The 17,075-nt window shown below is 43.1% G+C and overlaps 1 pseudogene; it reads left to right on the top strand.

Annotated features, from left to right (window-relative positions):
* The window catches only part of LOC102840095, a 25,945-nt pseudogene extending 9,075 nt beyond the window's left edge, over positions 1 to 16,870 (top strand).
* Positions 16,871 to 17,075: the final 205 nt, after the last annotated feature.

Genomic DNA, 17,075 nt, shown 5'->3' with positions numbered 1-17,075 from the left:
TATCGTTGCCACACTTGAGCCCATTGATGCTACCACTTTGCCAATCCATCTCGCTGGGAGTCTTCCTCTTTTTCCCATTCCCTCCACCTTACCAAACATGATAATCCTTCTCCAGTGACTGGTCCCTCCTGACAATATGTCTGAAGTATAAGAGACGAAGTTTGGCCATCTTTGCCTCCAAGGAGTACTCTGGCTGCACTTCTTCCAACACAGATCTGTTGGTTGTATGTTTTATAGAAGACCTTGGCACTTTCAATATTCTCTGCCAACACCATAACTCAATAGCATCAATTCTCCTGCGGTCTTCGTTATTTACTGTCCAACTTTCACATGCATATGAGGTTATTGAAAATACCATGGCTTGGGTCAGGCACACCTTAGTCCTCAAGCTGACATCTTTGCTTTTCAACACTTTAAAAAGGTCTTGTGCAGCAGATTTGCCTAATGCAATATGCCGTCTGATTTCTTGACTGCTGCTTCCATGAGTGTTGATCCTTGATCCCAGAACGAAGTACCTGACAACTTCAGTCTTTTCTCCATTGATAAGAATGTTGTTTATTGGTCCAGTAGTGACGATTATTGTTTTCTTTACACTGAGATGCAATCCATACTGAAGGCTACGGTCTTTGATCTTCATCAGTAAATATTTTAAGTCCTCTTCACTTTCAGCAAGCAAGGTTGTATCATCTGTATATCCCAGGTTGTTAATGAATCTTCCTCCAATTCGGATGCCACATTTTTTCTTCATATAACCCAGCTTCTCGGAATATTTGCTCAGCATACAGGTTGAATAAGTATGGCGAAAGAATACAACCGTGTTGTACACCTTTCTTAATTTTAAACCATCCAGTGTTCTCATGCTGTGTTTGAACAACTGCCTCTTGGTGTAGGTACAGATTCCTCATGAGCAGAATTAAGTGTTCCAGAATACTCATACTTCGCAATATTGTCCATAACTTGTCATGATCTACACAATCAAAAGCCTTTACCTAGCCAATCTGCGGGAGAAGGATTTCGCTTTCTCCTCTTGTAAATATTTACAGCCTAGGAAACCCCGTGCAGAGTCACTATGAGCCGGAACCAACTCCACGGCACATATATATACAACACCACTATATATATACATATATATATGTGTGTGTGTGTGTGTGTGTATGTATATGTATATATACACTATATATATGTATATATATATATGTATATATATATATATATAGTGATGGTGTGCCGTGGAGTCTGTTTTGACTATTAGAGACCCCTATAGGGTATAAGGAGCTCTGGTAGCATAGTGGTTACTGATTGGGCTCACTGTCAGCAGTTTGAAACTACCAGCTGCTCCATGGGAGAAAGATGAGGCGTTCTGCTCCCATAAAGATTAACAGCCTCGGAAACCCTGTACAGGGTCACTATGAGCCGGAACCAACTCCACGGCACATATATATACAACACCACTATATATATACATATATATATGTGTGTGTGTGTGTGTATGTATATGTATATATACACTATATATATGTATATATATATATGTATATATATATATATAGTGATGGTGTGCCGTGGAGTCTGTTTTGACTATTAGAGACCCCTATAGGGTATAAGGAGCTCTGGTAGCATAGTGGTTACTGATTGGGCTATGAACTGCAATGTCAGCAGTTTGAAACTACCAGCTGCTCCAAGGACAGGGTCGCTATGGGTTGGAACTGACTCGACGGCACTTAACAACAACAACATATACATACATATACACACACACATATATATATACATATATACACACACACACACATACACGTATATATAGACCCTATATCAGGCAGGGCAGTGTCTTGAATTCACTATATATAGCCACATCCTCCAGGTGGGAGAGAAGGCCAGATCCTGTGGTATAGGGATATGGATGGAGTAGGATACCTGGGTTTCAACTTCAGTCTGACATTTAGGGCTCTAATTTGGGCAAATCTAACCACTACCATCATGCTGGGCTGAGAGGAGGGGTGAGGGGGCTGGATGAACACTGATCCAGCTTTGCCCTGGCAGATCTGGAGAACTGAAGGATCCAGCAAAGTCCCTGTGGACCCTGCCATGTTTGGGCAGTTCTACAATGGTGAAAACTACATCATTCTGTACAACTACAGCTATGGTGGCCGCCAGGGGCAGATCATCTACAACTGGTGAGGGCCGGGGGCCATCTGGTGTCTGAGGGGGGCAGAGGGGTTAACGGTGGGACTCACTGGGCCATGAGTCTGGCAACATTGTGGGGTGGGGAGAGAGTGAGTGAGCAGTTATGAGAGAAGTCTGAAGGTGTGTGGGTTTGAGGTGGGACAGCCGCACTCCCGTCCACAGGGCTGGGGCAACACACTGTTTTCTTTCTCACAACAACTTTAGAATTATTCTTATACAAATGTTACAAGTCCATGATAGGAGTTATGGTGACTAGGGAGATACAGATGGATTTCTTCAGAATCTAATATTGAAAAAATAATACGTTCTAATTACTTTAAAATATATGATACAATTATGTGGTTCAAAAGTTAAAATGGAATAAAAAGGCATGTATTAAGGAAGATTTTCCCCACCCTTAACCTTTTCCACCCTGCTCATCAATCCCTATCCCTCCACAGATGACTGCTAGTTTCTTGTCTGTTTTTTAGTAATTCTTTATGTAAACGTAAGCTGGCATGATTATACCTTATTCTCTCCTTTTCTTACACTATACTGTGTATAGTGTCTAGTGCCTTACTTTTTCACTTGATACTTCCTGGATATATCTGAGCAAGCACATAAAGAGTTTCCTCATTCTTGTTAACAGCTGCATAAGATGAGGGTAGGTCAGGATTCATTGCTACAAGGTTTCCAGTTTGTACATGCTTGGGTTTATTCTAAGCAAAAACAAAACATGTTTAAACATGTCTTGGCAAGTCAGTGGATGGCTACAGGCCAGTTCTCTCAGTAATACACTCATTTTAGTCTCATTTGTTGTTGTTGTTGTTAAAAGCTGTTGAGTTCTTTTTTGAGTCATGGTAGCTCTGTATAAGATTTCCTAGGAGCTTGAACCACCGACCTTGCAGTTCAAACTGACCTAGCAGTCCAGGGCATTAACCCACAGCACCACACCAGGATTCCTGAGGGTAATTATACAACAAAGGTCCAGTCAAAGCAGAGGCTTTCAAAGGGATCTACTGTTCCAGTTAAGCTCAGAAGGTTATGGCACTGTTTTAGGGGGTGTTCCAAAGGAACAATCGTGACAGATTTGTTCTAAGAACACAGGATGATCACAGGGACTTATTGGGAAGAATTTTAAGAAAATTGAAAATGGCATTGTTGAAAAAAAAGGCCAGGAAAGTTGAACTGAGGAATGTTTTTCTAACATGACAGTGTACATGCTCACTCTTCGATGGTAACAAGGGCTGTCCTTTGAGAATTTTGTTCAGAAACCTTACCCCATACACCCGATGGCCTTAATCTTGTCTCTTCAAACTTCTTTTTGTTTCTCAAATTCAAAGACTATTTAAATGCAATGCTGTATGAGTTTTAAGAATGACAAAACTGCCATTGTTAATGTGGTTTAAATTGCAGAGTGTAGGATTTTTCAGAGAAGGGTTAAAGTTGGAAACACTGCCTTTAAAAGTGTGTGTATCTAGTTGGGGGATCTATTGAGAAATAATAGCTTCACATTTAATATTTTTGTTTAATAAAAGTTTCTATGATTGTGTAGTCAATACTGTTTTATGTACCTTCATATTTTATTGCATGGCTGTACTGTAGTTTATTTAATGAATTCCCTGTTGATACATACTTGAGTTGATTCCAAACTTTTCTGTTGCAAGAATTCTGTGATTAGTAACCTTAAGCAAATGCCCTTTGGAGTGTGTGGAGAAAATCTGTAGGTTAAGTTCCCACAAGTGGGATTGGCAAAGAGTAAGTACACTGGTCTGTTTCTGATAGATAAGTGTCTAATTTCACTTGATAGAGTTTGTAGCATGTTTTACTCCCTCTCCCCCCATTCCTGGGCCCCCCTCCTACGCCACACCTGTCTCCCCATATGTACCTTCATATTTTGCTGCATGGCTGTACTGTAGTTTAGAAAGCAGTGTCAGACTTTAGATGCTTGTCAATCTTATACATAGTTTACTCAATGGTCTTTTGGTATACTTTTCATTTTTGTGTTTCTAGTTAAAAGGTCTTAAACTTGATTTTTTGTTGTTGTTGTTGCCTATTAGATTATTGTCGTGTAAACTTCTTATTTTGGATTAATTTGAGACTTGCTGAAAGTGTCAAAACAGTTTGGAGAGTTCTCCTATACACATTGCAATTTTCCTTTGTTAAAAATTCCTTTGCTAATAATGATCAAATCTGGAAATTGACACGGACACAGTAGTGTTTCCTGGTCTATGGAGTTTATTTGAATGCTCCCAGTTTCCCACTCAGACTCCTTTCCTGGTCTAGTTTGAGTCCAGGCCCACATTGTAGTTAGTCATCATGCCCTCTTAGTCTCCTGAAATCAACTGAAGACAATTCTTCAGGCTTGCCTTTTCATTCTTGACCTTGACACTTTGGAAGTGTTGGCCAGTTATTTTGTAGAATGTCTCTCAACTTGAAGGCCTCAGAGATTCAAAAGCAGGTAATACATGAACATGGAACAAAATGCTAAAGAAGGCATTTTTGATATTTGTTGTATCATCACATTGATTTTTCAGATTGTGTACATTGTTGTTGTTAAGTGTCACTGAGTCGGTTGTGACTCATAGTGACCCTGTATAGGAGTAGCTGGTAAGTTTGAACCGCCAACCTCTCAGTGCTTATCTTGAAGCACCACACCAGATAACGTATTGGTTATGGACAATTGAGACGCTACTAGAGGTGGGGTAAACAGCCAGCATCTCCTAAAGTCCACTACACAGAGCAATGATCACTGACCTTTGGAGACTATCCCTTCAGACCTTTCTACCTGGACCCTGTGAGGCTACATCCACTTTCTTTTCCCACAAATGGGCACCTGTCATACTGCTGTTCCCTAACTGCCTTTCTGTCCAGAGACATGTCCTGGCCACCATTCCTCATCTTGGACTTGAGTCTCAGGGCAACCAGAATGATATCACCATCCACTCATCTGTAGAGGGAACATTTAGGATAACTGAATACATTCTCTATGGTGAGATCTGTGTAAGAAGAAAACAATCTGACAGTGTGGGGGTGTAGCTTGCTTCCTGGCTCTGTCTACTCTAGAAAGAGCCCCTTTCTCTTTCTGTGTCAGGGTTTCATTACCTATAATGTGGCCATCTGAGGGTTTCTCAGTTCCTGGGCAATGGAGAGGCTGAGTATCACTTCCTGTTTCAGGCAGGGCACCCAGTCTATTCAGGATGAAGTTGCTTCATCTGCCAATCTGACCGCCCAGTTGGATGAGGAGGTGGGAGATGAATCTGTCCAGGTGAGCCTGACCCACTGCCACTCTGAGCCTTGTCTGTTTGTTAGCTGTCCCTCCATCGATCCATCCATCATCTATCCCTATATCTCTCCATCTTACCCATACATCCACCCACCCACCCATCCTTCCCCCTCTCCATCCAGCTCTACCATCTTCAATCTATCCATCCATCCATTCTTACCTCCTTCCATATATATGCCCATCCATCCATACATCCTTGCATCCCTCCATCTATCCACCCACCCTTCCACCCATCCTCCAACCTGGTCTGGTCTCGCAACCCAGGCCTTTCATGTGCCTGACAGAGCAGCAGTGAAGTCAAGACACTGCCCTGCCTGATAGAATCTATAATCGCGGGGGGCCACAGTCATTCAGCAAACATGCCCACACATACATGTCTAGTCACACACTCTTATATGCAGTGAATGAAAATAAGACTCAGTGACAGAGAGTAGCAGGACAGGCAGAATGCAGGTGCAGTACATAAACCCCAGGTAGCATCCAATTCAATTAGGGATCGCTCTAGTGGGAAAGGACCTCTTCATCTAGGGCCTAAAGGATGAGTAGGAGCTGGCCAGGCCAAGAATGCAGGAAATCACATTCAAGGCAGAAGGAACTATCTACCCAAAGACCCTAGAGTGGTAGAGAATGTGGGGCAATGGGGTGAGGGAAAAGTGCCATGACATGAGTCCACAGAGATACTCGAGAGGCCAGAACACCCAGAGGTCATACCACAGTGAAGATGCTGACCTTTGTCCTGAAAACAGTGTGGAATTTTGGAATGAAAAGTATGACAGTATTTATGGGTTTAAATATTCACTCTGGCTATATATTGTGAGGCTCCACAGAGCAGCAGAACCAGGTCATGGATCCATGAGAGAAGAAGGCAAGAATTCTGCCTCTTCCATACCATCCTTGGAGCAGGACAGATCAAGATTTTGGATTCAGAGTTGGGGCATTGACCTTTGTTTCTGATAATAGTGTCCGTTATGGGTGGTGGACACTAAGTGGGATGTTTGATATCTTACCTCATTGTACCCCAGCAGCCGCCTTGTAAGTAGCATCTTGGGCCTGTTTTACAGAGGAGGAACCTGAGATGCTGAGTCACATGTCTAAGTTCTCACTGGGGAGGTAGAACTGGGATTTGGCTTCTAACCAGGCAATGGTGGGTCAACGTGGAAAGTCACCACAAAAATCAGAGCACACACCTGAGATGAGGGTCTCTGTTTAATTAGCCAGGGCCACAAATCTCTGAACTTAGATGGGCACACAGGGCAGGAACAGATGTGATGTATCTAGGTGTAGATATCCTTGGTCTTCCTTTCCATCACCTAGGTATGCACTGGTGATCCAGGATGGGGTCTCCCCAAGTCTAGGAAGCTCTACTCTCACTCCTCCACTGGCTTTTATCCCCAGGGCTGACGTCACCATCCCAGAAGAATGTCCACGAACTATTCCTGTGCTTCCATTTAAGGAGATATTTGAAAAAACTGGGCACTCCTGGTTCTTGGCCCAGACTTAGGGTCAGGAAAACAGGTCCCCATGGGATGTGAAGGACAAACTAGATGGTACCTGAGGGATCTCTGGAAATAGCAATAGCGCTGTCTTTAGCCTTCCTGGAATTCCTATGTCCCTGAGCAGTGTCTGCGTCTCATGCCCCAAACCACAGAGAATGTGTGATGGCCTCATATGGGGAATGTGGGAGCCTAAGACACACTGGCCAGGGGTGATGTGGAGCCTAGTACCTCACCAATGAGTAATGCCTTCTCCTTCTTTCTGACTCTACTTTCTGTCTCCATGCAGATCTCTATGGTACAAGGCAAGGAGCCAGCACAATTCATGAGCCTGTTTAGCCTCATGATCATCTACAAGGGTAACACTTCCCAGGATGGTGGACAGACTGCCCCTGCCAGCATGCGCCTCTTCCAGATCCGGGCCAGCAGCTCTGGGGCCACCCGAGCCATTGAGGTAATGTCCAGGCCTGAACCACAGTGTGGGATTGGCCTTCCTGAACCTCCAGGCCTCTGCGGGCCTATCTCTGGCCCAAACTCCCTGAGGTTGGGTGAGGGAGTTAAGCAGTTCTGTGTTTTCTTGCCCTGCCAACAGAGCTGTATGTCTTAGACTTCTCCTTGTTTCAAGGATGCCGAGGTTCCCTTGCACACTTCCCTAATGGGCAACTCACTACCTTCCCTATAGTTCATTCTACACAATCTGGAAATGGTTCCTCGTGCATTATATTTTCATGGTGGATTGTGCAGACCATAATTCTAATCCTCCAGGATGGTCAGAGAAGTCAAGAGGAGAAGAAGACGATCACTTCTTTGTTCTGGAATCTCAACTTCTGTTAATGCCATCCAGAATTTTAGAATCCTCTTGGTTACCCCCAATGTATGAGAGTCAATTTAGATTTTCAGTGTTCAAAATCTATGCCCTCTGCTCTGGTGGGGTGTTCCTCCAAGGTCCCACCTAAAAGCTAATCCTGCTGCAGGGTCTCCTGGGTTGTGCAGAGGGCACTGAGGGCTTTTTGTCTGGTTCCTGATTTATTGAGTACCGTCTCTCCCAGGTAACCCCTAAGGCTGGTGCGCTGAACTCCAATGATGCCTTTGTTCTAAAAACCCCCTCAGCCACCTATCTGTGGGTGGGCACAGGAGCCAGCAAGGCTGAGAAGACAGGTGCCAAGGAGCTGCTCAGGATTCTGCAGGCCCAGCCTGTGCAGGTGACAGAAGGCAGTGAACCAGGTAGGAGTCAGGGGTGGAAGGCCTGTTATTCTCTGGGGACATCTCCTGCCCTGTGAAGCTCTGTGTCCTTGCCCCCCCTTAGTGTCTGCCCCTAGTGGATAAAAATGAGGGCTACGGCCAGAGAGAGGGTGACCTGAAGGAGTTAGAGAAAGGATTGCACCCTGTGGGGCTGGACTGTTAGGGAAGGCTGTCTTAGGAAGTCCAAAATGATTGTGGGCCGAGATAACAGTCTCAGAGGGATTTGGAATCTCTGTGTTCAGAAGTGCCACAAGCTTGTTGTATCTCCTGAACACAAGGTCAGGACTTCTTACAGCAGTCCTCAGTCTTCCTGCTGTTACTCTGAGCACATCCCCTCTAGCCTGATGTTTAGCAGAAATGGGGAAGAATACCTTGATCTAGGAGACCTGAGAGGTGCAAACATTTAATGCATTTGCTGCTAACTGAAAGGCCATAGGTTCATACTGTAGAAATACCTCCTTCCAAAAAGTCAGTCACTGAAACCCCATGGGGCAGTATTTATCCTGGCAGGTAAGCCCCAGTCTTACCATTCTGGAATCTGCACCAATTCACAAGGTGTTCAGATATCCTGCTAACTATGTCAAAAAGGTTAACTCTCCTGGGGCCTGGTGGGGTGGGAGGAGGGTGGGGGTAAGGGGTTATTCCTTCAGAAGCCACACATATAGGGACAAGGCTTCAAGCCTAAAGGCCCATTATCATTATAACAGAACAATAGAAGTGAGTATGTGTGAATTGTGTGTGTTTGTGTGTGTGTGTGTGTATGTATGTGTGATGTTTCAGGCAGTGCTCCATTATCTTCTTAAATTCTTAAAATGGCTAGAGTCATGCACCCCACCCCGTTTTGGGACTTTGGGCCTCTGTTAACTCATTGTTAAGTTGGAAGAAATCAACCCTTTCTTGCCATCTACTCAGAACACTGAATCGTGCTACCTGGTTGGAGGCTGCACAGTATGAGCTAAAGGGGGCACATTGAACACAATACATTAAAATGCCCCAAAGAATTAGCAACACAGTAGCAAATAAAGTTCTCAGCTAGGAGAAATTATGGAGCCAAGAGGAGAACAATGAGAATCCAAAACAAACCTTCTCCCACTGTAACCTTCTGGATTTCTACTCTAACTTGATCCATTCACTGTTCCATGAATTTGGAATTGTCAGTCATGTTGAGACAACACTTTCTTTTAAATTATGAACAGCATTGATCATGTCTCAGCTGGAGATGGTAACTTGGTTTTCTCAAACTCTCTTTTTAAACTGGCCTCATTCTTTGGCTGGTATCAGCTATTGCCCGAGATATGGCATTTTCAGATTTGCTGAGACACAGGGTAACTTATGAATTTCTTTATCCAGACCCTGTAAAGTGGAGTTAAGGCTGCACTTTTAGACTTTCTCTGCCCATGTGTTGCAAGTGCCTCTGAATTTAGACTCTCGTACATTTTTCCTCTCCTTTGATCATACTTAACATTGGTGTGCTTTCTTCTGCATGGATAGGTTGACTGTTATTTTCGGACAAGCTTTACTTCAGTTTCTTCATTATGCATTACTATAGCACCCAATTTTCATCCTGTGATCCTTTTAGTAAAAGTTAGTATGGAATAAGATGACATTAGAAGAACTACTTGTTTGTTATAACTATTAGTAATATCTCCAGTTATTCTTTCATGGTGGCAGATGAATCTTTGTTCAGAAGGGAGAAAGGCTCTTAAAAAGCAATAGACTATTTCTTTGAAAATATGCAAATCAATATGCAAATATAAACCACAGAACAATATCTCTAATTCTTATCTACGCAGAGAAGCTAAAATTACAGATTTGTATAATTTCACATCATGTAATAATGTGATAAGCACTGGATTGGGAATCCAAGTTTGACTGTCTGAGCCCACCAGCACTCTATGAGAGGGAGACTAGGCTTCATGCTCCCACAAAGATGCACAGCCTCAGAAACCCTATACAGGATCACTAATGAGTCACAACCAACTCCAAGGCACTTAACAACAACAACAATAGTAACATGATAGCAACTATATCAAAAGCAATATATGAAGTGGAATGATTTTGTCTCTACTCATGTGATCTTGGTCCATGATCTTGGAATGAGTTGTCTAGTTCTTATTCATTTTTCTACTTCTGGTCATCAGCTGGGTAAATTTAAGTTTAATGTTCATTGACTTCCTTATTAGTTGGAGATGAACTGGTGAAAAGCAGATGGGGCTAGAGAGATGCTAACTAAATGCACTAGCCAGCTCTAACACAACATATTGGTCAGGTGTCTATTAACGATTTTAACAGAAGAGTTACATTTGAGACTGCTTTCATTACTAACAGTTGGGATCCTCTTATAGACATTGTACCCTTGGAATATATTCTGCCAAAGGGGATGGCTTTAGAACTACTTCTTGTTAAGCACTGTGGAGTCTGTTCTGACTTACGGTGATGCTGTATAGGGTTTCCGAGGCGTGACTGGTGAGTTTGAACGGCCAACCTTGTAGTTCAAACTGACCTTATGGTCCACTGCTTATCCTATGGCCTTCCACCAGGACTCCATGAAACTACTTAGGCTTTCAAGAATTAAGGTGTATCTGTTCTTGGATTAACCAAATTCAGAAGTTGTTTCTTGGTTTTAGATCAAGGTGCCGTGACCTGCTAGGTACTATCTTGTCGTTGTTGTTAAGTGCTTCCAGTTGGTTCCAAGTCATAGTGACCCTGTACAGGGTTTCTGAGGAACAACTGGTGAGATCGCACCACCAACCTTTGCTTAACAGTCCAATGCTTAGCCTTTCTGTGCCAAACCAGGACTCCTTTAGAAAGGTGTTATTGTATATGAATCAAAGTCAATGATCTTTTTTTCTATAGAGCACTCTCTTTAAGTTAACAAGCTATTTAAAAGTAATACAAAGCAATTAAGTTGCAAATGAATCATATGTAAATTTATAGATAAGGAAACCAGGATGAATGTGATTAAACAAGTTTACATGGTCCCTTATGTTCTATGTGGCAACAACATAACATTCTCAAAACAGTATCATACTAAACAATGCTTTACACACACATGAAAGTAGCTGCATGATGTTCAAATTTGTGTTATCTTTCATAGTGTGATATAACCAGACATTCCGTTTTGAAACAAAACTACTCTCTTTTTCTTATTTAAAGTTAACTTTCTCATGTTATCATGGTATTTCACTTTTCTCCTGCTTACTTTCTAAAAAAATTTCTCTTACACTCTGAAATTACTAGGTTTACTCAAAATTACTTTTTTCTTCGGTAAAACACATCTAATAGTATCAGTTACTTAGAAAGCTTTTGCTTTTAAAGTTGTTATAAACACAAACACCTTTAATAAAATGAATCCACTTGATCAATTGTTTACAATATTCAGACTTTTTAACCCACAAGCACTCATTTGTCCTGCATCAAGAAGCAGTTACAAAAAGCAGTTTTATTTTATTGATTTATTCCAATAAGCAAGAATTGGGATTTTTCAGATTGCCTTACAAATAACAATAGCCACGTGCTTCCACTTGATACAGAAACAGAAATTTAGATACAACAAACTCGGAATAGAACGAAACAGAAACATTTGACCTAGCTGAGAATTCACGCTTATGAAATACTATGTAACAGACATAAGGGATCCCAGCTTTTTTCATACATTAAATCTTTGATTTTATCAAAACAATTGATATTGTGGCCACACAACATTTGGTGGAAACTTTATTTTATTTTTCCACATAAGATTCTATCTGAAAAAGTTTCAATCAAGATGCATTTGGGATGCTTGTCTGATTACCTATACTTAGCTTTCACACACAATTAAATTTAGGTCAAAGTTAGAAAAACAGAATAAAACGATGCCGTTCATGAGCTTTGACGATGAAAAATTTCACTGGAGCACATATTATCATTGTTTCTATCCCAGTGTGATGAACTGCAATGAAAGCCTAAACAAGAATGGAGTTCACTCTATTTGTCAGCTCATGCTGCAGCCAAACCTGGTAACATAGCATCCTGAACTTCTGTTTCCTCTGAGGCTGGAAGGAGCTTCTTGAAAGCACTTCTGTAGTTTTAGGTAAACTGCTGTCTGCTCTGTTGTGGTTAGAAAGCAGAGCTCCATCAGTTTGCATTCTTACTGCATGACAAAAACTTCTAGACACTTGGCTTTAATAGGCTAGCTAATCCTAGGAATTTACCCCCCAGGTCAATTTAGAGTTCCTGGGGCCCCTGATCTGAAACAAGAAGAGAAATGTTGGAGTCCTCCAAATAGAGTTTAGAATGAAAATCCCAATAGAAAAGACTCAAAGAGGATCACAAGTGTCAGAAAAGCCTCACAGTAGAAAATCAACTTCCTGGGTCAATTCTGTGGTGCCAGCCTGACCTCTGTCTCTGGACTGGCCCACCAGATCAGCTCCCCAGCCATTTTACAGGACTTTCAACCATCCATAGACCAGAGTTGGTCTTCCTCACAGAAATGATCATTGTTCTCAGACTTTCGTCATGGGACTTTCACCCCATTCTGTGATTGTCCTCATGGGACTTACTACCTGTTCTTGGAAGGGAACCCAGTGTCCCACTTGCTTTTACAGGGGCTTTATAGTTCTGGAGCTAACACTCGATGTATGTACTTACTTGGTCAGAGACATCTCTTTCTCAATCTGCTGTCCTCCTCCATCGCCAATCCATGAGAACCCAGGGAATCTAAGACTTTCTGATGCAGGAAGGGTGCACCATTTCTCTTTCCCTAGTGTTTCCAGGACCAGGCACCCTGGGCGGTTCTCCACATCTGGGTGCTTAAATTGTTAACTCTGAAACTTAGAATCAATGTCCTGATTGAGTCCAACACACAAACATGTCAGATAAACACAGAAAATGAAATTGATTAATTGTTAGGAAGCTGCCTCCTAAGACACCTATAATAAAAAGGGACGGTGTCTGCAAAAGTATCTTTCGCAAGCAATTTTTATACATGTAGATGGGTCACAATCTTATCACTCTAACATTCACAATAATTCATAAGGTGATTAGGTGTCCTGATAAATATATTCTCATTCTTAAAAAAAGGGTTAAGTCCCCTAGTACTTGTTTGTCTGAGGGTTTACTGTTTCAGAAGCCACACAAAGAGGGATTAAACCAAGGTGACTATTAATATTACAAACAAGGAGAAAAGAAGGGTGTGGCTAGTGAAGTCTCAGGCTGTGCTTGATTACTTTCTTAAGTTCTCAAAATGGCCAATTCATGCTCTCAGTGGTTATACTGCTTGCTAGCTATGTGATCTCGAGCAAGTTGCTTGACCTCTCTGAGCCTCAATCACCTTATTTGTTGACTGGGATAATTATCCCTACCCTGTAGTGTGGTTGTCAGTCTTAATCCAGAAGTAGTCTTGGCTGTGTGCCTACAGTTAAGTGTGCCCTCTCTGGTCTGTTTCATCACCTTTAATTCTCTCAGGTCTTTTCTCTCTCTGACTCCTGGGGATTTAAGGGGGGGGGGGTGGGGGGACTTGGTTGGACTTGAGCAGAGTTTTCCTGGTATATGATGAGAAATGAAAGGATGGTGGTGGCATCTGCCAGACACTGCCCTGACCTCCCCTCACAGACAGCTTCTGGGAGGCCCTGGGAGGAACCCTATAGCACATCCCCACGACTGAAGCACAAAAAGATGAATGCCCACCCTCCTCGTCTCTTTGCCTACTCCAACACGACGGGACATTTTGTGGTGAGACCTCTGCTTTCATTTCAGGGGGGCAGTTTCCAAGGTGGTGGCAGGAGGCAGTCAGTAGCAAGGGCAGGGGAAATAGTTCAGATGGCACTACTACAAAGAAGGAAGAAGGTGCCCTCTTCAGGCCGGAATTAGCTTAGCAACTTCCTCATATGGGTGGGGTGTGGGGATAGAGTAGGAACCCAGGGGAGGGGAGATGGCTTGCTGCTGCTCTTTCATTAAGCACTTTTTTTCCTCTCCAGATGGAAGAGGTTCCAGGAGACCTCATTCAGGAAGACCTGGCCACCGATGAGGTCATGCTCCTGGACACCTGGGACCAGGTAGGTAGAGGACAGAGGTGAGAACTCTGGACCTGAGGAAATGGGAACAGCTGGACTTTCAGCTCAAGGATCATTTGCCAGACCACTTAAGAGAGGCTGCACGAGTATGGCTGGAAAAGTCTCTCAGCTACTGAACATTTTAAGTTTTCATTTCCTCATCTGAAAAATGGGACAGATGGTGGCTACCTTGCATAATCCCAGAAGATGTGATTGAGGCAAAATCACTTTGAAATCTGCTAAGTACCACATGTGTAAATTAGCCTCTTCTTTAGTCCCAGGAATGATGAAAAAATGTGCCCACCCACTGTTGGCTTCTCCTCTGTCTATTCACTTCCCACCAGGATCTGCAACTTGCTCAGTTATATAGGGGCCCGTTTATCATTACTTGACCTTGTCCCTAGATGGGAGTGTGCACCTTACCCTTCAGTCTGTTGGTGAAGAAAGTAGAATTTGGCAGTATCCTATGCAGGTATCAACTATATCCTCTGGAGGTTTTGAGGTGCTGGGCTCTCAGCCTTGTCTCCTAGGAGGGGAACTCACGTAGGACTTGGCAAAGGAAGTGTCATCCATTCATTCCCCTAATATTAATTGGAGACCTGGTGTGGCACTGTAGGATAAGAGCTAGACTGTTAACTTCAAGGTTGGTGGTTCAAGCCCACCTTAGAAACACTATCCAGGGTTACTATGAGTCTGAATTGACTGCACAGTACTTAACAACTATAATATAAGTTAGCACCCGCTTTGTGCCAGGCCCAGTTCTAGGTGACGGAGAAAGTGCAGGACTTACATTCTCATAGAACTTGGAAGTCAATAACCCTCTCCATTCAAGTTGACTTCTCCCAGAGTTGTCAGGACTACAGTTAGTTAACTGGTCCCAAAGCATAAGACTTCCCTCCACCCTCAGAGCTGCCTCTTGGGATGCCCCGGTGAACAATCAGTGCCAACATGCTTATAGCTTGAACCATTCAACTGTTGTCATTGACTGATCCACTGGCTAATTTGTTTGCTCACCTGTTTATTCATCATCAGCAAACTTTAATTAAGTAGCACTGTCTACCTGGCAAATTGCTCAATGCTAGAAATCTTATGGTGAGCAAAAATAGACAAAATAGCTACCTTCGAGGGGCTTCCACGTAACAGGCACACATTAGTAAGTACATAAAAGCAAGAAAGTCTGACATTTTTGTCTAATACCATTTAATTCATCACATGCACTTTAAATACATAAAAATAGATGATACATAATAATCAGTTTCATAAATTTCTGTGACAAAGCTTGCAATAAGACCCAAGATGCTGATGGTGGTATTGACTTCAGTTTTAAAACCAATTCTCAGACCCATGTTCACCTAGACACACAGGGATGGCACCTAGTGGCCTCTCAATGCAAATTACTTGAATGAACAAATGAGTGAGCAAATGTTGGCCTTTCATGGTTTGAACAAATAAGAGACAAACTCAATGCCTGATGGCACGTGGCATTGGTAATGTCTGTGAGTGAAGCAGGTTGGGATGGGGAGACATGAAGGAGTAGTGTGGCCTCAGGAAAACTGAAACGTCCCATCTAAACAGGCAGCTAATTCTCAGGATCATCCAAGTGAGGATGAAGGCCCCGGGTTGTCAGATCCTTCTGTTTCATCAAGAAACGTTGAAAACAAGAGATTCTTATGTAATCATTTGGTAACTCACTTGTTTAAAAAGACATTGCAAGCCAACACTGGCTTGTGGGTGAGCAAACAAAACAGGTTTGTAAGTCACCAGTTTGCAGTTTGTTCTAATTGATCCCAGACATCTTCTGTGAAATCTGTCATTTGAGGGCTTCATCCAGTCCAGCACCTGGACCCCACCATTCTCCTTCCAGCAAATTGGGTCCCCTCATCTCATGCTCCATTTCTTTGTTTCTCGTCTCACCTCCAGGTGTTTGTCTGGGTTGGAAAGGATTCTCAAGAAGAGGAAAAGACGGAAGCCTTGGCATCTGGTGAGACCCCGAGTCTGTCTATGGGTCTGTTTCACGCCATGTGGTTGGAGCCACTTCCTGTAAAGTGCTGGGAGTCACATCTATGGGTTGGGAACTTCCTGATGTGTAGGAAGCCCCTCATAAGGCTGCCTGGGATGATGCAAGAACAGTTAGGATCCTTCAGAAAGCTGGAGAGCATAACAGCTGCCGGGAGTTCAGATGTTAGAATTCAGATCCCTGCTAAAGAATAGATCTGCTCTGGGAGCAGGGACTCCCAACATTAAGAGAAAAAATGACATATCTAAATTGGGTAAGAGCTATGAAAAGAGTGAACTTCAGCTGTGATCCCCGTCCCTTCCTGGATGGTAGAAAACCCCTAAGTGTCACTGCTAGTAAGGGTGTCCAGTGCAGGGGTGTGGCAGCTAATAGGAACATTAGGACCAAACACTGCATTTGGGAACCCATACCCTCTCCCTGGTGAGGGGGGCACTAAGAAACCTTGGATTTTCCTTTTCTTTCTCATTTGTCTGCAGCCAAGCAGTATATCGAGACGGACCCAGCTAATCGGGATAGGCAGACTCCCATCACGGTCGTGATGCAAGGCTTTGAGCCTCCCTCCTTTGTGGGCTGGTTCCTTGGCTGGGATGACAACTACTGGTCTATGGACCCCTTGTACAGGGTCATGGCTTAGCTGGGAGCCTGAGGAAGGGCAGGACCAACCCACATCACTGGTCAGTGCCTTTCAGAACTGTCCATTCCTCAAAGAGATCCTACAGCAGGCAGGACAACTAGAATGTGTGTGTTTGTTTTTTCACATTGGCCAAACACAGCTTTGCAAAAATTCAGGGCTCTTGCATATTATCTCAAATATCTGTACTTTGGAGAATTAATTCATT

This window comes from Chrysochloris asiatica, unplaced genomic scaffold, assembly GCF_000296735.1.
Source record: "Chrysochloris asiatica unplaced genomic scaffold, ChrAsi1.0 scaffold00081, whole genome shotgun sequence".
NCBI lineage: Eukaryota > Metazoa > Chordata > Mammalia > Afrosoricida > Chrysochloridae > Chrysochloris > Chrysochloris asiatica.
This window is presented reverse-complemented; position numbering and strand designations above follow the sequence as displayed.